The following is a 22,778-nucleotide window of genomic DNA, read 5'->3' on the forward strand; positions in this document are numbered from 1 at the left end:
TATTCCCTATACAGTACTCTACTGTTACAGGCTCTATACCCTATTCCCTATGCGGTGTGCTGCTGTCTGGCAGAGCTCTATACCCTATTCCTATGCCGTGCTCTACTGTCTGCGGCTCTATATCCTATTCCTATGGCGTGCTCTACTGTCTGCCCAGGCTCTATATCCTATTCCCTATGCCGTGCTCTACTGTCTCCGGGCTCTATATCCTGTTCCCTATACGTCTCTGCTGTCTGCAGGCTCTATATCCTATTCCCTATGCCGTGCTCTGCTGTCTGCCCAGGGCTCTATTCCCTATACTATCTACTGTCTGCGCAGAGCTCTATAGCCTATTCCTATACGTGCTCTGCTGTCTGCCCAGAGCTCTATACCCTATTCCTATAGCGTGCTCTACCGTCTGCCCAGGGCTCTGCTGCCCTATTCCCTATAGTGCCTACTGCCTCGCCGCAGGGCTCTGTGCCTGTTCCCTATACCGTGCACTGCTGTCTGCCCAGAGCTCTATTCTATGCCGGTGTGTACTGTCTGCCTGCTCTATGCCTATTCCCTATACGGTACTCTGCTGTCTGCCCAGGGCTCTGTTCTATGCCATGTGCCTGCTGTCTGCCCAGGGCTCTGTTTCCTATGCAGTGTGTTCTGTCTGCCAGACTCTATTCCCCATACCGTGTACTACTGTCTGCCCGAGGCTCTATAGCCTGTTCCCTTACTACGTACTCTACTGTCTGCCAGGCTCTATTCCCTATCGGGTATTCTGCTGTCTGCCCAGCTCTATTCCCTGTACCATGTCCTTACTGTCTGCCCAGGGCTCTATAGCCTATTCCCTATACCATACTCTACTGTCTCAAGCTCATCCCATTCCCTATACGTGCTCTGCTGTCTGCCCAGGGCTCTATGCCCTATTCCCTATACCGTACTCTACTGTCTGCCCAAGCTCTGTTCCCTATGCCGTGTGCTACTGTCTGCCCAGGCTCTATATCCTATTCCCTATACCAGTACTCTGCTGTCTGCCCAGCTCTGTACCCTATTCCCTATACAGTACTCTACTGTCTCCAGAGCTCTATTCCTATACGTACTCTACTGTCTGCCCAGGGCTCTATGCTTCCTATTCCCTATGCCGTACTCTACTGTCTACGCAGGGCTCTATACCTATTCCTATACCGTTGCACTGCTGCTGTCTACCCAGAGCTCTATGCCCTATTCCTATAGAAGTGCTCTACTGTCTGCCCGGGGCTCTATGCCCTATTCCTATACCGTGCACATACTCTCGCTCTATATCCTATTCCCTATACGTACTCTGCTGTCTACCCCAGGCTCTATATCCTGTTCCCTATACCGTGCTCTACTGTCTGCCCAGGGCTCTATATCCTGTTCCCTATACCGTGCTCTGCTGTCTGCCCAGAGCTCTATATCCTATTCCTATACCGTACTCTGCTGTCTGCCCAAGTCTATATCCTATTCCCTATACCGTGCTCTACTGTCTGCCCAGGGCTCTATATCCTGTTCCTATGGCGTTACTCTACTGTCTGCCCCCAGGCTCTATATCCTATTCCTATACCGTGCTCTACTGTCTGCCCAGGGTCTATATCCTATTCTCTATCCCGTGCTCTGCTGTCTGCAAGGCTCTATGTCCTATTCCCTATACCATGCTCTACTGTCTGCCCAGGCTCTATATCCTATTCCTATACCGGACTCACTGTCTACCCAGAGCTCTATTCCTATACCGTACTCTGTCTACCCAGAGCTCTATACCCTATAGCCTATACCCGTGCTCTACTGTCTATCCAGGGCTCTATGCCTATTCCCTATGCGTGCTCTACTGTCTCCCAGAACTCATTCCCTATACCCTATGCCGTGCACTCCTGTCTACCCAGGGCTCTATGGCCTATTCCCTATACGCGTGCTGCTGTCTGCCCAGAGCTCTATTCCCTATGCGGTGTGCTACTGTCTGCCAGGGCTCTATAGCCTATTCCCTATAAGTGCTCTACTGTCTACGCAGAGCTCTATTCCCTATACCGGTGCTCTGCTGTTTGCCCAGAGCTCTATTCCCTATACCATGGCTACTGTCTACCCGGAGCTCTAACTATTCCCTATACCATACTCTACACTGTCTGCCCAGGGCTCTTGGCCTATTCCCTATACCGTGCGCTACTGTCTGCAGGCTCTTTGCCCTATTCCTATACCGTACGCTACTGTTACAGGGCTCTATTCCCTGTACAGTGTGTTTTCTACTGTCTGCCCAGGGCTCTTGCCTATTCCCTATGCCGGTGCTCTACTGTCTCCCCAGGCTCTGTGCCCTTTTCCCTATGCGGTGCTCTGCTTGTCTGCCCCGGCTCTGTTCCTATTGGTGCTCTGCTGTCTGCCCAGAGCTCTATACCCTATTCCCTATGCACGTGCTCTGCTGTCTACCCAGAGCTCTATGCCCTATTCCCTATACCATGCTCTACTGTCTGCCCAGAGTCTATATCCTATACCACTGTCTAGCCCAAGCTCTATATCCTATTCCCTATACGGTACTCTACTATCTGCCCAGTGCTCTATAGCCTATTCCCTATGCCGTGCTCTACTGTCTGCCCAGAACTCTATTCCCTATACCCTATACCGTGCTCTACTGTCTCCCAGAGCTCTATGCTATTCCCTATTCGTGCTCTACTGTCTGCCCAGAGCTCTCTGCCCTATTCCCTATACGGTGCACTGCTGTCTGCCGGGCTCTATGCCTATTTCCCTATACCATGCTCTGCTGTCTGCCCGGGGCTCTATATCCTGTGCCACTGTCTGCCCAGGGCTCTATATCCTATTCCCTATACCGTGCTCTACTATCTGCGCAGTTGCTCTATACCTATTCCCTATGCCGTGCTCTACTGTCTGCCCAGGGCTCTATAGCCTATTCCCTATACCGTACTCTACCTTCTGCCCAGGGCTCTATGCCCTATTCCTATCCGTACTCTGCTGTCTACCCAGGGCTCTGTTCCCTATACGGTGCTCTACTGTCTGCCAGGGCTCTATACCTGTTCCCTATCCTACTCTACTGTCTGCAGGCTCTATGGCCTATTCCTATACACGTGCACTACTGTCTGCCCAGGCTCTATGCCCTATTCCCTATGCCGTGCTCTGCTGTCTGCCCAGAGCTCTGTGCCCTATTCCTATACACGTGTGCTACTGTCTGCCCAGGTCTCTATGCCCTATTCCCTATGGCGTGCTCTGCTGTCTAGAACTCTATTCCCTATACCCTATGGCGTGCTCTGCTGTCTGCCCAGAGCTCTATACTATTTCCTATACACCGTGCTCTACTGTCTCCCAAGCTCTATGCCCTATTCCCTATACCGTGCACTGCTGTCTGCCCAGAGCCTATCCCTATTCCCTATGCCGTGTACTGTCTGCGGGGCTCTATATCCTATTCCTTATCCGTTCTCTCTGCTCTGCCCGCGGCTCTATTCCCTGTTCCTATGCCGGTATCTGCTGTCTGCCCAGGGCTCTGTATCCTGTTCCTATACCGTGCTCTGCTGTCTGCCCCGGGCTCTATATCCTATTCCCTATGCCCGTGCTCTGCTGTCTACCCAGGGTCTATGCCTATTTCCCTATGCCGTGCTCTGCTGTCTGCCCAGAACTCTATATCCTGTTCCCTATTCCGGTGCTCTACTGTCTGCCCAGAACTCTATTCCCTATACCTCTATACCGTTGCTCTACTGTCTGCAGAGCTCTCTACCCTATTTCCCTATACGTACTCTACTGTCTCAGGCTCTATACACTATTCCCTATACCCTCCTCTCACTGTCTGCCCAGGGCTCTGTGCCTATTCCCTATGCCGTGCTCTACTGCGCCCAGGGCTCTGTATCCTATTCCTATGCCGTGCTCTGCTGTCTACCCACAGCTCTATATCCTATTCCTATCGGTGTCTCTGCCCTGTCTGCCCAGGGCTCTATATCCTATTCCTATGCCGTGACTACTGTCTGCCCAGGCTCTATGCCCTATTCCTATACCGTGTGCTGCTGTCTGCCCATGGCTCTATGCCTATTTCCTATACGTTGCTCTACTGTCTGCCCAGGGCTCTGTTCTGTACCATGTGGCTACTGTCTGCCAGGGCTCTGTTCCTATACCAGTGTGCTGCTGTCTGCCCAGAGCTCTATTCCCCCTACCATGTGCTACTGTCTGGCAAGAGCTCTATGCCCTGTTCCCTATACTGGTACTCTACTGTCTGACCCAGAGCTCTATTCCTATGCCGTGCTCTGCTGTCTGCCCGGGGCTCTATTCCTATGCCAAGTGTGCTGCTGTCTGCCCCGGGCTTCTATGCCCTATTCCTCTGCCATGCTCTACTGTCTACCCAGGCTCTATGCCCTATTTCCCTATGCCCAGGTGCGCTCACTGTCTGCCCGGGCTCTATGCCCTCTTCCTATGGCGTACTCTGCTGTCTGCCCAGAGCTCTATTCCCTATGCAGGTGTGCTGCTGTCTGCCCAGCTCTATATCCTATTCCCTATGCACGTTGCTCTGCTGTCTGCCCCCAGAGCTCTATGGCCTATTCCCTATAGCGGTGCTCTGCTGTCTCGCCCAGGGCTCTATTCCCTATGCCGTGCTCTGCTGTCTAACCCAGGGCTCTATGCCCTATTCCTATACCGTGTCTCTGCTGTCTGCCCCAGAGCTCTATGCCCTATTTCCCTATTGGGTGCACGCTGCCTATCAGGGCTCTATGCCCTATTCCCTATACCGTGCTCCTGTCTGCCCAGGCTCTATGCACCCTGTTGTTCCTATACGGTGCACTGCTGTCTGCCCAGGGCTCTATGTCCTGTTCCTATACCGTGCTCTGCTGTCTGCCCAGGTCTATATCCTATTCCTGCGTGCTCCTGCTGCTGCCCAGGCTCTATCCTATTCCTATGCCGACTCTACTGTCTGCCCAGGCTCTATGTCCTGTTCCTATGCCGTGCTCTGCTGTCTGCCCAGGGCTCTATATCCTGTTCCCTATGCCGTGCTCTGCTGTCTGCCCAGGCTCTATATCCTGTTCCTATACGCGTGCTCTGCTGTCTGCCCAGAGCTCTATGTCCTATTCCCTATGCCGTTCTCTACTGTCTGCCCAGAGCTCTATATCCTATTCCCTATACCGTACTCTACTGTCTACCAGGGCTCTATATCCTATTCCCTATACCATACTCTACTGTCTGCCCAGGCTCTGTATCCTGTTCTATGTCTCTCGCTGTCTGAAGGGTCTCTATATCCATTCCTATACCATACTCTGCTGTCTACCCAGGCTCTATGCCCTATTCCTATCCGTACTCTACTGTCTACCCGGGACTCTATTCCCTATACCTATACGTGCATCTTTCTACTGTCTACCCAGCTCTATGCCCTATTCCTATACGGTGCACTACTGTCCCCAGCTCTATTCCTATACAGGTGTGCTGCTGTCTGCCCGGAGCTCTATGCCCTATTCCTGTACTGTGCTCTGCTGTCTGCCCAGAGCTCTATTCCCCTATACCGTTGCTCTGCTGTCTGCCCAGGCTCTATTCCCTATACCATTGCTACTGTCTCAGCTCTATGCCCTATTCCCTATACCATACTCTACTGTCTCCCAGGGCTCTATGCTATTCTATAGTACTGTCTCCCAGGCCATGCCCTATTCCCTATGCACGTGCTCTACTGTCTGCAGAGCTCTATTCCTATGCCGTGTGCTGCTGTCTGCCCAGGGCTTTATGCCCTATTCCCTATGCCGTGCTCTACTGTCTGCCCAGGCTCTATGCCCTATTCCTTACTGTGCGGTGCTCTACTGTCTGCCCAGGGCTCTATTCCCTATACCGTGCTCTACTGTCTACACAGGCTCTATTCCTATACGTGCTCTACTGTCTTGGGAGCTCTCTGCCCTGTTCCCTATGGGTGCCTGCTGTCTGCCCAGGGCTCTATGCCCTATTCCTATGCCGTGCACTCTGCTGTCTACCCAGGCTCTATGCCCTATTTCCTATACGGTGTGCTACTGTCTGCCCAGTGCTCTATGCCCTATTCCCTATACCTGGTGCTCTGCTGTCTGCCCAGGGCTTGTATCCTGTTCCTATGCCGTGCTCTGCTGTCTGCCCGGCTCTATATCCTGTTCTTACCGTACTCTACTGTCTGCCCCCAGAGCTTATATCCTGTTCCTATGCGGTATCTCTACTGTCTGCCCAGGGCTCTATATCCTATTCCTATCGCCGTGCTCTACTGTCTGCCCAGGCTCTATTCCTATGCAATACGTGCTCTACTGTCTGCCCAGGGCTCTATAGCCTATTCCTATGCCGGTGCTCTGCTGTCTACCCGGCTCTATGCCTATTCCTATCGGCTCTGCTGTCTGCCCAGGGTCTGCCCTATTCCCTATACCGGTTGCCTACTGCCTGCCCAGAGCTCTATGCCCTATTCCCTATACCGTGCTCTGTCTGCAGGCTCTATTCCCTAACAGTGCGCTACTGTCTACCATGGCTCTATGCCCTATTCCTATACGTGCTCTGCTGTCTACCCAGTCTGTTCCTGCCATGTACTGACTGTCTGCCCAGGCTCTATTCCCTATGCCGGTGTGCTGCTGTCTGCCCAGAGTCTATTCCCATGCCATGTGCTGCTGTCTGCCCAAGGCTCTATGCCCTATTTCCCTATGCCGGTGCTCTGCTGTCTGCCCAGAGATCTGTTCCTATGCCGTGCTCTCTTTGTCTGCGCAGAGCTCTATTCCCTATGCCATGTGCTACTGTCTGCCCGGAGCTCTATGCCCTATTCCCTATACCAACACTCTACTTGTCTGCCCAGAGTCTATGACCTATTCCCTATACCGATTGTACTTTCTGTCTACCCGGGGCTCTATAGCCTGTTCCTATACCGTGTCTCTGCTGTCTGCAGCTCTATTCCTATCAGGTGTGCTGCTGTCTGCCCAGGCTCTATATCCTATTTCCTATACGTACTCTCTGTCTACCCCAGGGCTCTATGCCCTATTCCTATAAGTACTCTACTGTCTGCCCAGAGCTCTATTCCCTATGCCGTAATCTACTGTCTGCCCAGGTTTGCCTATTCCTATACCGTACTCTACTGTCTGCCCAGGCTCTATGCCCTATTCCTATACGGTGCTGCTACTGTCTGCCCAGGCTCTATGCCTATTCCTATACCGTGCTCTACTGTCTGCCCAGAGCTCTATGCCCTATTCCTATACGGTGCTCTGCTGTCTCCGCAGGGCTCTATATCCTGTTCCCTATGCCGTACTCTGCTGTCTACCCAGAGCTCATATCCTGTTCCCTATACCGTACTCTACTGTCTACCCAGAGCTCTATATCCTATTCCCTATACCGTGCTCTACTGTCTGCCCAAGCTCTATATCCTGTTCCCTATACGTTGCTCTGCTGTCTTGCCCTGGGCTCTGTATCCTGTTCCTATGGTACTCTACTGTCTGCCCAGGGCTCTGTATCCTATTCCTTACGGTGCTCTGCTGTCTGCCCAGCTCTATATCCTATTCCCTATCGGTGCTCTACTGTCTGCCCAGAGCTCTATATCCTATTCCTATAGCGTGCTCTACTGTCTACCAAAGCTCTATCCTGTTCTATACCATACTCTACTTCTACCCAGGGCTCTATATTCCTGTTCCCTATACCGGACTCTGCTGTCTGCCCAGGGCTCTATTCCTATAGGTGCTCTGTCTCCCAGCTCTATCCTATACCCTATGCCGTTGCTCTACTGTCTGTCCGGGGCTCTATGCCCTATTCCTATAGTGCTCTGCTGTCAACCAGAACTCTATTCTATAGCCTATCCGTGGGTCTGCTGTCTGCCCAGGCTCTATGCCCTATTCCTATACAGTTGCTTTCTGCTGTCTGCCCAGGCTCCTGTTCCCTATACCGTGTGCTACTGTCTGCCCAGAGCTCTATGCCCTATTCCTATAGACGTTTCTCTGCTGTCTGCCCCGAGCTCTATTCCCTATACGTTGCTCTGCTGTTTACCCAGAGCTCTATTCCCTATACCATGTACTACTGTCTGCCCAGGGCTCTGTGCCCTATTCCTGTACCATACTCTACTGTCTGCACAGGGCTCTATGCCCTATTCCTATACCGTGACTGCTGTCTGCCCAGGAGCTCTATGCCTGTTCCCTATGCCGTTGCTCTGCTGTCTGACCCAGCTCTATTCCCTATGCCGTGAGCTGCTGTCTGCCCAGAGCTCTATGCCCTATTCCTATACCGTACTCTGCTGTCTGCAGGGCTCTATGCCCTTTTCCCTATAAGTGCTCTGCTGTCTGCCCAGGGCTCTATTCCTATACCGCGTGCTCTGCTGTCTGCCCAGGGCTCTGTGCCCTATTCCTATACCGGTGCGGGTATCTGCTGTCTGCCCAGAGCTCTATGCTCCTATTCCCTATACTGCTGCATACTCTGCTGTCTGCTCCAGGGTCTCTGTATCTATACCGCTGTCTGCCCCGGGGCTCTATAATCCTATTCCTATGCACGTGCTCTACTATCTGCCCAGTGCTCTATGCCTATTCCCTGTGCGGGTGCTCTGCTGTCTCCCCAGAACTCTGTTCCCTATGCCCTATAGACGTGCTCTGCTGTCTGCCCAGGCTTATGCCCTATTCCCTATACCGTGCTCTGCTGTCTGCCCGGGGGCTCTTATGGCCTATTTCCTATGCCGGTGCTCTACTGTCTGCCAGGGTCTATCACCCTATTCCCTATGCCATGCTCTACTGTCTACGCAGAGCTCTATATCCTCATACCACTGTCCCAGGCTCTATATCCTGTTCCCTATCCCCGGGCTCTTACTATCTGCCCGGTGTATATGCCCTATTCCCTATACGGTGCTCTACTGTCTGCCAGGGCTCTCCTATTCCCTATACCTACTCTGCTTCTCCCAGTGCTCTGTACCTTCCTTGTGCTCTGCTGTCTGCCCAGGCTCTACTATTCTATGCCGTGCTCTACTGTCTGCCCAGGGCTCTATGGCCTATTCCTATACGTGCTCTGCTGTCTACCGGGGCTCTATACCCTATTCCTCTGCCAGTACTCTACTGTCTGCCCAGAGCTCTGTGCCTATTCCCTATACCGTGTGCTACTGTCTGCCCCAGGGCTCTTATGCCCTATTCCCTATACCGTGCTCTACTTCTGCAGAACTCTATTCCTATACCCTATACCGTGCTCTACTGTCTGCATCTCCAGCTCTATTCCTATTCCTATACCGTCTCTGCTGTCTACGCAGAGCTCTATATCCTATTCCCTATACCCGTGCTCTACAGTCTGCCAAGGGCTCTGTTATCCTATTCCCTATGCCATACTCTGCTGTCTGCCCAGGGCTCTGTATCCTGTTCTATACCGGGCTCTCTGTCTATCCTATTCCCTATACCGTCCTCCTGTCTGCCCAGGGTCTCTGTACCCTATACCCTATACGTTGCTCTACTGTCTGTCGGGCTCTATGGCCTATTCCTATACCGTACTCTACTGTCTGCAGACTCTATTCCCTATACCTATGCAGGTGCTCTACTGTCTCCGCGGGCTCTATGGCCTATTTCCTATACCGTGCACTACTGTCTGCAGAGCTCTATTCCCTATGCCGGGTGGCTACTGACAATCTGCCCAGAGATCTATGCCTATTCCCTATACACGTGCTCTACTGTCTACCCAGAGCTCTATTCCCTATAGCGTTGCTCTACTGTTTGCGCAGGCTCTGTTCCCTATACCATGTGTGCTACTGTCTGCCCCAGGGCTCTATGCCCCACCTATTCTCTATACCATACTCTGCTGTCTACCCAGCTCTATGCCCTATTCCCTATAGCGTGCCTACTGTCTGCGCAGGGCTCTATGGCCTATTTCCTATGGCGTGCTCTACTGTCTGCCCAGGGGTCTATTCCCTATGCGTGTGCTACTGTCTCCTCAGGGCTCTATACCCTATTCCCTATACCGTGCTCTACTGTCTACGCAGGGCTCTATGCCCTTTTTCCTTACGTGCTCTGCTGTCTGCAGGGCTCTATTCCCATCCGTGGTCTGCTGTCTGCAGGGCTCTATGGCCTATTCCCTATACCGTACTCTACTGTCTACCCAGGGCTCTATAGCCTATTCCTATACCCATACTCTACTGTCTGCCCAGAGCCTATATTCCTATACCACTGTCTGCGCAGGTATCCTATTCCTATCCGTGCTCTGCTATCTGCCCAGTGCTCTATGGCCTATTCCCTATACCGTGCTCTACTGTCTCGCGAACTCTATTCCTATAGCCTATACACGTACTCACTGTCTGAGGGCTCTATGCCCTATTCCCTATGCGTACTCTACTGTCGAGGCTCTATAGCCTATTCCCTATACGGTGCGGTGCTGTCTACCCAGGGCTCTATAGCCTATTCCCTATACCATACTCTACTGTCTACCCAGGGCTTATATCCTGTGCCACTGTCTGCCCAGGGCTCTATATCCTGTTCCTATACCGTACTCTACTATCTACCCAGTGCTCTATACCCTATTCCTATACAGTTGCTCTACTGTCTGCCCAGAGCTCTGTAGCCTATTCCTATACACGTGCTCTGCCTTCTACCCAGGGCTCTATGGCCTATTCCCTATGCAGGTGTCTCTACTGTCTTCGGAGAGCTCTATTCCCTATACGTGCTCTGCTGTCTGCCCAGGGCTCTATAGCCCTATTCCCTCTACCTGTGTCTCTACTGTCTGCCCAGAGCTCTATGGCCTATTCCCTATACCGTGCACTACTGTCTGCCCCAGGGCTCTACTGGCCTATTCCCTATACCGTACTCTACTGTCTGCCCAGAGCTCTGTAGCCTATTCCCCTATACACGGTGTGTGCTGTCTGTCTACCCAGGCTCTATGCCTATTTCCCTATGGGGTGGTCTGCCGTCTCCGCAGAACTCTGTTCCTATGCCCTATGTACTCTACTGTCCGCAGGGCTCTCCCTATTCCCTATACCGGTACTCTGCTGTCTAAGGGCTCTATGGCCTATTCCTAGGTGCCTACTGTCTGCCCAGGCTCTATGGCCTATTTCCCTATACACGTGCTCTACTGTCTGCCCCAGAGCTCTATGCCCTATTCCTATACCGTGCACTACTGTCTACACCCCGAGCTCTATATCCTATTCCTATACCGTGCTCTGCTGTCTGCCCAGAGCTCTATATCCTGTTCCTATACCGTACTCTGCTGTCTCCCCAGGGCTCTATATCCTGTTCCTATCGGCTCTACTGTCTGCCCCAGAGCTCTATATCCTATTCCCTATACCGTACTCTACTGTCTGCCCAGAGCTCTATATCCTATTCCCTATACGTGCTCTACTGTCTGCCCAGAGCTCTATATCCTATTCCTATACGTACTCTACTGTCTACCCGGAGCTCTATATCCTATTCCCTATACACTACCACTGTCTGCCCAGGGCTCTATATCCTATTCCCTATAAGTACTCTACTGTCTACCAAGGCTCTATATCCTATTCCCTATACCATACTCTACTGTCTACCCAGAGCTCTATATCCTATTCCCTATACCGGACTCTACTGTCTACGCAGAGCTCTATTCCCTATACCGGTACTCTGTCTGCCCAGAGCTCTATACCCTATACCCTATACGTTCTCTACTGTCTACGCAGGGCTCTATAGCCTATTCCTCTACCGTACTCTACTGTCTGCCCAGGGCTCTATGCCATATTCCCTATGCGGTGCTCTACTGTCTGCCCGGGGCTCTATGGCCTATTCCCTATGCGTTGCACTGCTGTCTACCCAGGCTCTATTCCTATACCGTGTGCTACTGTCTGCCTGGAGCTCTATAGCCTATTCTATACCGTGCTCTGTCTGTCTACGCGGGCTCTATTCCTATAACATGTACTACTGTCTGCCCGGAGCTCTATTCCCTATGCCGTGTGTCTACTGTCTGCCCAGAGCTCTATTCCCTATACCATGTGCTATCTGTCTACCCGGGGCTCTATGCCCTATTTCCTATACCGTACTCTACTGTCTACCCAGGTGCTCTATTCCTATACCGTGCTCTGCTGTCTGCCAGGGTCTATTTCCTATACCGTACTCTACTGTCTACCCAAGTATTCCCTATACGGTGTGCTACTGTCTGCCCGGAGTCTTCTGCCTATTCCCTATACCGTGCTCTCACTGTCTTCCCCAGGGCTCTATTCCCTATCGTACTCTACTGTCTACCCACCCCGAGGCTCTATGCCCTATTCCTATACCGTGCTCTACTTGTCTGCCAGAGCTCTATGCCCTATTTCCTATACCGTGCACTGCTGTCTGCGCAGGGCTCTATGCCCTATTCCCTATCGTACTCTACTGTCTCGCAGGGGCTCTATACCCTATTCCTATACCGTACTCTACTGTCTACCCAGAGCTCTATACCCTATTCCTATGCAGGTACTCTACTGTCTGCCCAGAGCTATATGCCTATTCCCTAGTGCACTGCTGTCTCGCAGGGCTCTATACCCTATTCCCCTATGGCGTGCTCTACTGTTTACCCAGGCTCTATAGCCTATTCCCTATACGTTATCTACTGTCTGCGCAGGGCTCTATATCCTATTTCTTTTCTGTCTGCCCAGGGCTCTGTGTCCTATTCCCTATACCGTGCTCTGCTGTCTGCCCCGGGCTCTATATCCTATGCCACCTGATCTGCGCAGAGCTCTATACCCTATACCATGCACAATACTGTCTACCCAGAGGCTCTATTCCCTATACCATGTGCTACTGTCTACCCAGAGTCTCCTATTCCCTATGCCGTACTCTACTGTCTGCCCAGGGCTCTATAGCCTATTCCCTATACCGTGCACTACTGTCTACCCAAGAGCTCTATGCTCCTATTCCCTATACCGTGCACTACTGTCTACCCAGAGCTCTATAGCCTATTCCCTATACCGTGTACTACTGTCTACCCAGAGCTCTATTCCCTATACCATGCACTATTTACCCAGCTCTATTCCCTATACCGTGCACTACTATCTACCCAGGGCTCTATTCCCTATACACCGTGCACTATTTACCCAGGCTCTATTCCCTATACCCTATACCGTGCACCTTCTGTCTACCCAGAGCTCTTTACCCTATTCCCTATACCATATTCCCTATACCCTATCCGTGTGGTGCTACTGTCTGCCCAGGGCTCTATAGCCTATTCCTATACACAGTGTGCTACTGTCTGCCCAGAGCTCTATGGCCTATTCCCCTATACAAGTGCACTACTGTCTCACCCAGAGCTCTATTCCCTATACTGGTGTCTCTGTCTGCCCAGGGCTCTATAGCCTATTCCCCTATACGGTGTACTACTGTCTGCCCCAGGGCTCTATTCCCTATACGTGTGCTGCTGTCTGCCCAGAGTCTCTATTCCCTATTCCCTATATCCGTGACTACTGTCTACCCAGGGCTCTAGCCTATTCCCTATACCATGCACTACTGTCTGCCCAGAGCTCTATTCCTATACCGTGCACTATTGTCTGCCCAGAGCTCTATTCCCTTTACGGTATGCTGCTGCCCAGAGCTCTATTCCTATTCCTAGTGCTTCTGTCTGCGCAGAGCTCTATTCCTATGCCGTGTACTACTGTCTACCCAGGGCTCTATTCTCTATTGCCTATACCGTACTCTACTGTCTACCCAGAGTCTATATCTATTGCCTATACACGTTGCACTTCTGTCTACCCGGGGCTCTATTCCTATACCTATGTGCTGCTGTCTACCCAGAGCTCTATTCCCTATACCGTGCACTACTGTCTACCAGGACTCTATAGCCTATCTTCCCTACTACCATATTCCCTATACACGTGCACTATTGTCTCGCCCAGGGCTCTATACCCTATTCCCTATGCCCTGTTCCTATACCCTGTACGTGATACTGTCTACAGCAGAGCTCTATGCCCTATTTCCTATGGCCTATTTCCTGTTCCCTGTTTTCTATACCCTATTCCTATGCCCTGTACCCTATTCCCTATACCCTATTCCCTATACCGTGCGCTTCTGTGGACCCCAGAGCTCTATACCCTATTCCCAATACCATATTCCCAATACACTATACCTTATTCCCTGTGCCCTATTCCCAGTGCCCTATTCCCTGTGTTGCTCCATTCCCTATGCCCTGTGCCCATTCCCTATTCCCTATACATTGCACTACTACAAGGCCCATAGGGGTCTGATCAAAAGGAGTGCACTTTCCAATCATTTTCATTTGTTCATAATATTTCATTCTACAGTTTCTGTTTCAGTTTTATATTATTGTCAAAAGAAAATATCACAATAAATATCCTTTAAAAAAAAGAGCAGTGCCTTATATAGAATAGGGCACCCTTTGGGATGCAAACACACACCCTTCCTCTCTCTCTCTCTCCCCCTTTCCACCTGCTTTGGTAGATCATCCTTCAGTAAGACTATACTCCCACTGCTGTTGTCTGTTGAAATGATCAGTCCTTCAGTAGAGACTATAATACCACTTGCTGTTGTCTGTTGAAGTGGTCAGTCCTTCAGTGAACTATAATACCACTGCTTTATGTTGTCTGTTGAATGATCAGTCCTTCAGTAGAACTATAGAACCACTGCTGTTGTCTGTTGAAATGATCAGTCCTTCAGTAGGACTATAATACCACTGCTGTTGTCTGTTGAAATGATCAGTCCTTCCAGTAGACTATAGTACCACTGCTGTTGTCTGTTGAAATGATCAGTCCTTCAGTAGAACTATAATACCACTGCTGTTGTCTGTTGAAATGATCAGTCCTTCAGTAGAACTATAGTACCACTGCTGTTGTCTGTTGAAATAATCAGTCCTTAGCAGTAGAGACTATAGTACCACTGCTGTTTGTCTGTTGAAATGATCGGTCCTTCAGTAGACTCTATAGTATCGCTGCGTTGTCTGTTGAAATGATCAGTCCTTCAGTAGGGCTGTAGTACCACTGCTGTTGTCTGTTGAAATGGTCAGTCTTCATAGAACTATAATACCACTGCTGTTGTCTGTTGAAAGATCAGTCTTCGGTGAGACTATAGTACCACTGCTGTTGTCTGTTGAAAGATCAGTCCTTCAGTAGAGACGGCTAATACCACTGCTGTTGTCTGTTGAATGATCAGTCCTTCGGTAGAGACATATTACCACTGTGTTGTCTGTTGAAATGATCAGTCCCTCATTAACTTCATAGTACCACGCTGTTGTCTGTATTATCGTCCTTCAGTAGAGACTAGGGTGTAGTACCACTGCGTTGTCTGTTGAAACGTCAGTCCTTCATGACTATAACCACTGCTTGTCTGTTGAATTGATCGTCTTCGTGAGACTATAGTTCCACTGCTGTTTGTCTTCACAACTATCCACTGCTGTTGTTTGTTGATGATCAGTACCTTCAGTAGAGACTGTATACCACTGCTGTTGTCTGTTGAAAGCCAGCTTCAGAACTATATACCACTCGTTGTCTGTTGAATGATCAGTCCTTCGGTAGAGACATAATACCACTGCTGTTGTCTGTTGAATGATCAGTCCTTCGTAACTATAATACCACTGCTGTTGTCTGTGATCACCTTCTGAGACTGTAGTACCACTGCTGTTGTCTGTTGAGATCAGTCCAAACTATAACACCGTTGTCTGTTGAAATGATCAGTCCTTCGGTAGACTATAGTATCCTGCTGTTGTCTGTTGAAATGATCAGTCCTTCAGAAACTATGTACCACTGCTGTTGTCTGTTGAAACGATCAGTCTTACAGAACTATAGTACACTGCTGTTGTCTAATATCAGTCCTTCAGTAGAGAATATGGTACCACTGCTGTCGCCTGTTGAAATGTCAGTCCTTCAGTAGACTATAGTATCACTGCGTTGTCTGTTGAAATGATCAGTCCTTCAGTAGAACTATAGTACCACTGCTGTTGCCTGTTGAAAGATCAGTCGCTTCAGTGGGACTATAGTACCAGTTCCGTTTGTCTGTTGAAATGATCAGTCCTTCGGTAGAGACTATAGTACCACTGCTGTTGGCTGTTGAAGTGTCAGTCCTCAGTAGAGACTATATACCACTGCTGGCTTGAAATGATCAGTCCTTCAGTAGAACTATAGTACCAGTTCTGTTCTTCTTCTCTCTTTTTATTAGCATTCCTCTTTTCTAACAATCTTTAGTTGGTGAATTGTTCTCTCCTCCCTCCTCTCCTCTTTTCTGCCTCTCCTCCCCTCCTCTTTTCTGCTTCTCCTCCCCTCCTCTTTTCTGCTCTCTCCTCCCCTCCTCTTTTCTGCTCTCTCCATCCTTCCCTCCTTTCTTTCTGCTTCCCTCCACTCTTTCAGGGAGCCATTTTGACCCCACTGCTGGTAACAAAAGCTTCTCAGTACGTCCTCACTCTTCTGTCTCCTTCTCTCTCTGTCCTTCTCTCTTCCTTCTCTCTTTCTCTCTCTCTCTCTCTCTCTTCTCTTTCTGTGTGTAAAACTCCAAAAGTAGTTTCACTTTTTACTCCCCTTATCTGACTGTTTTTGCAGTTATTTTTATTTATGCTTTTCTTTAGAATTAAATAATCAGATTTTCTTTTTCTTTACAGTTAGTCGTTTTCTTCTTTTTAATTGTTTTTATTCTCGTTTGTTTGGGATGTGGTTGCCCTCGAGGTAGAGCTCACTTTCTCTCTGTCAGCCAATCAGTGGCCAGGGTTTCATGTCACTTGCTCTCTGTCAGCCAATCAGTAGACGGGGTCTCATTCACACCCTTTGTGTGCGCTTATACGCCTTTCACACTATGCGGGCCGACCCCTACCAAACTATGCGGGCTCTGATATTTTCTTTACACATTGTCTCTTGTCGGCACGGTTACAGTAACTATGGAGATGCGTAGCCAGGCCAGCTCAGTACAGCTTGGTTTGGTTCGACTCGTAGTGTGAATATCCCTTTTAACACAACTTGATTTTATAATAGTACATATACACAGTGCCTTGGGAAGTATGTGGATCCCTTGACTTTATCACATTTTTTTACGTTACAGCCTTATTCTAAAATTGATTAAATTGTTGTTTTTCAATCTACACACAATACCCCCATAATAACAAAGCAAAAATGTATCTTAAAAAAAACAACTGAAATCTTGTTTCTCGTGGTCTGAGAGTCCTTTTGGTGCCTTTTGGCTTAAACTCCACGCGGGCTGTCATGTTGCCTTTTACTGAGGAGTGGGCGGCCACTCTCCATGCGGGCCTGATTGGTGGAGTGCTGCGAGATGTTTGTCCTTCTGGGGTTCTCCCATCTCCACAGAGGAACTCTGGAGCTCTGTCAGAGTGACCATCGGGTTCTTAGTCACCTCCCTGACCAAGGCTCTTCTCCCCGATTGCTCAGTTTGGCCGGGCGGCCCGCTCTGGAAGAGACTTGGTGGTTAAACTCCTTCCATTTAAGAATGATGGAGGCCACTGTGTTCTTGGGGACCTTCAATGCTGCAGAATGTTTTGGTACCCTTCTCCAGATCTGTGCCTCGACACAATCCTGTCTCGGAGCTCTACAGACATTTCCTTCGGACCTCATGGCTTGGTTTTTGCTCTGATATGCTCTGTCAACTGTGGGACTTGTATAGACAGGTGTGTGCCTTTCCAAATCATGTCGAATCAATTGAATTTACCACAGGCTGACTCCAATCAAGTTGTAGAAACATCTCAAGGATGATCAATGGAAACAGGATGCACCTGAGCTCAATTTTGAGTCTCATAACAAAGGGTCTAAATACTTATGTAAATAAGGTATCTGTTTTTCATATTTAATACATTTGCAAACATTTCTAAAAACCTATTTTCACTTTACCATTATGGGGGTATTGTTGCAGATTGCTGAGGATTTTTAAATTTAATACATTTTAGAATAAGGCTGTAACCTAACAAAATATGGAAAAAGTGAAGGGGTCTGAATACTTTCCGAATGCACTGAATATAAACAGGATGTTATGAATAGTGAATAAAGTACATTCACATCTACAGAATACTTCATGTAGTGTATATATACAGTATATAAATGGTATATTATGAATAGTAAATACAGTACATTCACATCAACAGAACACTTCATGTAGTATATCAGGTATATATACAGTATATAATGAATAGTGAATATGTACATTCACAGAATAGTTCTGTATGTATATACAGTATGTTATGAATAGTGAATATAGTACAATCACATTCACAGAATACTCCATGTAGTGTATATATACAGTATATGTGCAGTATGTTATGAATAATGAATATAGTACATTCACATAATACTTCATGTAGTATATACTATATGTAGAATATGTTGTAGCATGGCGATGCAGATGCATGCAATGATTTTATACAATTACTTTATACAATTACTTTAATACTGACTTTAATACCATGACTTAATACTATGACTAACACCATGACTTTAATACTGACTTTAATTCTGACTTTAATACTATGACTTTAATACTGACTTTAATACTGACTTTAATACCATTACTTAATATCATGACTTTAATACCATGACTTTAATACTGACTTTAATTCTGACTTTAATACTATGACTTTAATGCTGACTTTAATATCATTGCTTTAATACTGACTTTAATTCTGACTTTAATACTGACTTTAATACCATGACTTTAATACCATGACTTTAATACTATGACTTTAATACTGACTTTAATACTGACATTAATGCCATTACTTTAATACTGACATTAATATCATTGCTTTAATACTGACTTTAATTCTGACTTTAATTCTGAATTTAATACCATGACTTTAATACTATGACTTTAATACCATGACTTTAATACTGACTTTAATACTATGACTTAATACTGACTTAATTCTGACTTTAATACTATGACTTTAATACTGACTTCAATACTGACCTTTAATACCATGACTTTAATACTGACTTTAATTCTGACTTTAATACCATGACTTTAATACCGACTTTAATACTGACTTTAATGTCATTACTTTAATACTGACTTTAATTCACTTTAATACCATGACTTTAATAACTGACTTTAATACTATGACTGCAATACTGACTTTAATACCATGACTTTAATATCATTACTTTAATACTGACTTTAATTCTGACTTTAATACCATGACTTTAATACTGACTTTAATTCTGACTTTAATACCATGACTTTAATACTGACTTTAATACCATGACTTTAATACTGACTTTAATATCATTACTTTAATACTGACTTTTATACCATGACTTTAATTCTGACTTTAATACCATTACTTTAATACCATGACTTTAATACTATGACTTTAATACTGACTTTAATGCCATTACTTTTATATCACTTTATATTTGAAACGTTTTGAAACACAAGGAAACGTGTCTCTGTCATTTAACAGATTCAGCCATTTAGTCCCTGCCTGTTTCAAAACGTTTCCTCTTGTTTTGAGTCTAATGAACACAGCCTTGTTGCACTATGGAGGCTGTCTGTCTCTGTGTGAAGCACTGGTGTTTACCTTCACTCTCTCTCTCTCTCTCTCTCTCTCTCTTCCTCTTCTCTCTACAGCAGTCAAGAGTCTGCTGAACAAGAAGGCTGATGCCGTCAAGGTGAGTTTCTGTGGCAGTGTTCCAAATGGCTCCCTTTGTTTCTACATCGCACACTACCTTTGGCCAGAGCCCTCTGCAGAAAGCAGTGCACTAATTAGAGAGTAGGTTGCTGATTGGCCCTCTGAAGAAAGCAGTGCACTAACTAGAGAGTAGGGTGCTGATTGGCCCCGCTGCAGAAAGTAGTGCACTAACATAGACAGTAGGATGCTGATTGGCCCTGTCTTTTAATGTAACATAGAGTAGGGTGCTGATTGCCCTGTCTTTTAATGTAACATAGAGAGTAGGGTGCTGATTGGCCCTGTATCTTTTCTGTAACAACTGATCACCTGTTCTCCTTAACACCTCCCATTTCCTGTAGCTCTGGTTTCCTGTAGTCACTAAGTTCTGCCATCTCAGTACTCTGGTATAGATAGTCCTGTGTCAGTACTCTGGTATAGATAGTCCTGTGTCAGTACTCTGGTATAGATAGTCCTGTGTCAGTACTCTGGTATAGATAGTCCTGTGTCAGTACTCTGGTATAGATAGTCCTGTCTCAGTACTCTGGTATAGATAGTCCTGTGTCAGTACTCTGGTATAGATAGTCCTGTGTCAGTACTCTGGTATAGATAGTCCTGTGTCAGTACTCTGGTATAGATAGTCCTGTGTCAGTACTCTGGTATAGATAGTCCTGTGTCAGTACTCTGGTATAGATAGTCCTGTGTCAGTACTCTGGTATAGATAGTCCTGTGTCAGTACTCTGGGTATAGATAGTCCTGTGTCAGTACTCTGGTATAGATAGTCCTGTGTCAGTACTCTGGTATAGATAGTCCTGTGTCAGTACTCTGGTATAGATAGTCCTGTGTCAGTACTCTGGTATAGATAGTCCTGTGTCAGTACTCTGGTATAGATAGTCCTGTGTCAGTACTCTGGTATAGATAGTCCTGTGTCAGTACTCTGGTATAGATAGTCCTGTCTCAGTACTCTGGTATAGATAGTCCTGTGTCAGTACTCTGGTATAGATAGTCCTGTGTCAGTACTCTGGTATAGATAGTCCTATGTCAGTACTCTGGTATAGATAGTCCTGTGTCAGTACTCTGGTATAGATAGTCCTGTGTCAGTACTCTGGTATAGATAGTCCTGTGTCAGTACTCTGGTATAGATAGTCCTGTGTCAGTACTCTGGTATAGATAGTCCTGTGTCAGTACTCTGGTATAGATAGTCCTGTGTCAGTACTCTGGTATAGATAGTCCTGTGTCAGTACTCTGGTATAGATAGTCCTGTGTCAGTACTCTGGTATAGATAGTCCTGTGTCAGTACTCTGGTATAGATAGTCCTGTGTCAGTACTCTGGTATAGATAGTCCTGTGTCAGTACTCTGGTATAGATAGTCCTGTGTCAGTACTCTGGTATAGATAGTCCTGTGTCAGTACTCTGGTATAGATAGTCCTGTGTCAGTACTCTGGTATAGATAGTCCTGTGTCAGTACTCTGGTATAGATAGCCCTGTGTCAGACCGGTGAGATGAATGAATGGGAGCCTGACACCTTAATAATACATTTGAAAACAATTAGCTGATCCTGTCGTCTCTTGAATACAGTTTGGCTCTCACCCATTCAACTGACTAGGCAGGCTAGCTCGATGGCCACTGTAGCTTGAGAGAGTGTGAAGTAACCACTAGAGCGAGTAGCCCCTCTGCTGGCAGACAAAAGCACAACACCCCTTGACTAAGTGATTACTAAATGACAAAGATTACTTTATACACAGGGTCCCATTAAAAGCCGAGGACCCATTCTTCCTCCTTCTTCCGGTCAGGAGGCCGTAACATACTTATGAATCATTTGTACACTGCAAATTGACCACAAGAATCCCAAACAGATCCTAATATTTGACTTAATAATTTACAACATTGATTACGTTGGAATACAATTGCATGTTTTTTATTTTATTTATTTCACCTTTATTTAACCAGCTAGGCAAGTTGAGAACAAGTTCTCATTTACAATTGCGACCTGGCCAAGATAAAGCAAAGCAGTTCGACAACATACAAAAACACAGAGTTACACATGGAGTAAAACAACATACAATCAATGATGCAGTAGAAAAAAAAATAAGTCTATATACAATGTGAGCAAATGATGTGAGATAAGGGAGGTAAAGGCAAAAAAGGCCATGGCGGCAAAGTAAATAAAGTATAGCAAGAAAAACACTGGAATGGTAGATTTGTAGTTAGAAGAAAGTTCAGAGATAAAATATAAATAATATGGTGCAAAGGAGCAAAATAAATAAATACAGTAGGGGAAGAGGTAGTAGTTTGGGCTAAATTATAGATGGGCTATGTACAGGTGCAGTGATCTGTGAGCTGCTCTGACAGCTGGTGCTTAAAGCTAGTGAGGGAGATAAGTGTTTCCAGTTTCAGAGATTTTTGTAGTTCGTTCCAGTCATTGGCAGCAGAGAACTGGAAGGAGAGGCGACCAAAGGAGGAGTTGGCTTTAGGGGTGACCAGAGAGATATACCTGCTGGAGCGCGTGCTACAGGTGGGTGCTGCTATGGTGACCAGTGAGCGGAGATAAGGGGGACTTTACCTAGCAGGGTCTTGTAGATGACCTGGAGCCAATGTGTTTGGCGACGATTATGAAGCGAAGGCCAGCCAACGAGAGCGTACAGGTCGAGTGGTGGGTAGTATATGGGGCTTTGGTGACAAAACAGATGGCACTGTGATAGACTGCATCCAGCTTGTTGAGTAGGGTATTGGAAGCTATTTTGTAAATGACATCGCCAAAGTGAGGATTGGTAGGATGGTCAGTTTTACGAGGGTATGTTTGGCAGCATGAGTGAAGGATGCTTTGATGCGAAATAGGAAGCCAATTCGAGATTTCACTTTGGATTGGAGATGATTGATGTGAGTCTGGAAGGAGAGTTTACAGTCTAACCAGACACCTAGGTATTTGTAGTTGTCCACAAATTCTAGGTTAGAACCGTCCAGAGAAGTGATGCTGGACAGGCGGGCAGGTGCAGGCAGCGATCGGTTGAAGAGCATGCATTTAGTTTTACTTGTGTTTAGGAGCAGTTGGAGACCACGGAAGGAGAGTTGAATGGCATTGAAGCTCGTCTGGAGGGGTTGTTAACACAGTGTCCAAAGAAGGGCCAGAAGTGTACAGAATGGTGTTGTCTGCGTAGAGGTGGATCAGAGATTCACCAGCAGCAAGAGCGACATCATTTATTTATACAGAGAAAAGAGTTAGCCCAAGAATTGAACCCTGTGGTACCCCTATAGAGACTGCCAGAGGTCCAGACAGTAGGCCCTCCGATTTGACACACTGAACTCTGTCAGAGAAGTAGTTGGTGAACCAGGCGACGCAATCG

At 47.4% G+C, this 22,778-nt stretch overlaps 1 pseudogene; it reads left to right on the forward strand.

Moving 5' to 3' along the window:
- Positions 1-22,778, forward strand: part of LOC123735933 (calcium/calmodulin-dependent protein kinase type II delta 2 chain-like) — a 58,207-nt pseudogene that overhangs the window by 16,855 nt on the left and 18,574 nt on the right.

This window comes from Salmo salar, unplaced genomic scaffold (genome assembly GCF_905237065.1).
Source record: "Salmo salar unplaced genomic scaffold, Ssal_v3.1, whole genome shotgun sequence".
Taxonomy (NCBI): domain Eukaryota; kingdom Metazoa; phylum Chordata; class Actinopteri; order Salmoniformes; family Salmonidae; genus Salmo; species Salmo salar.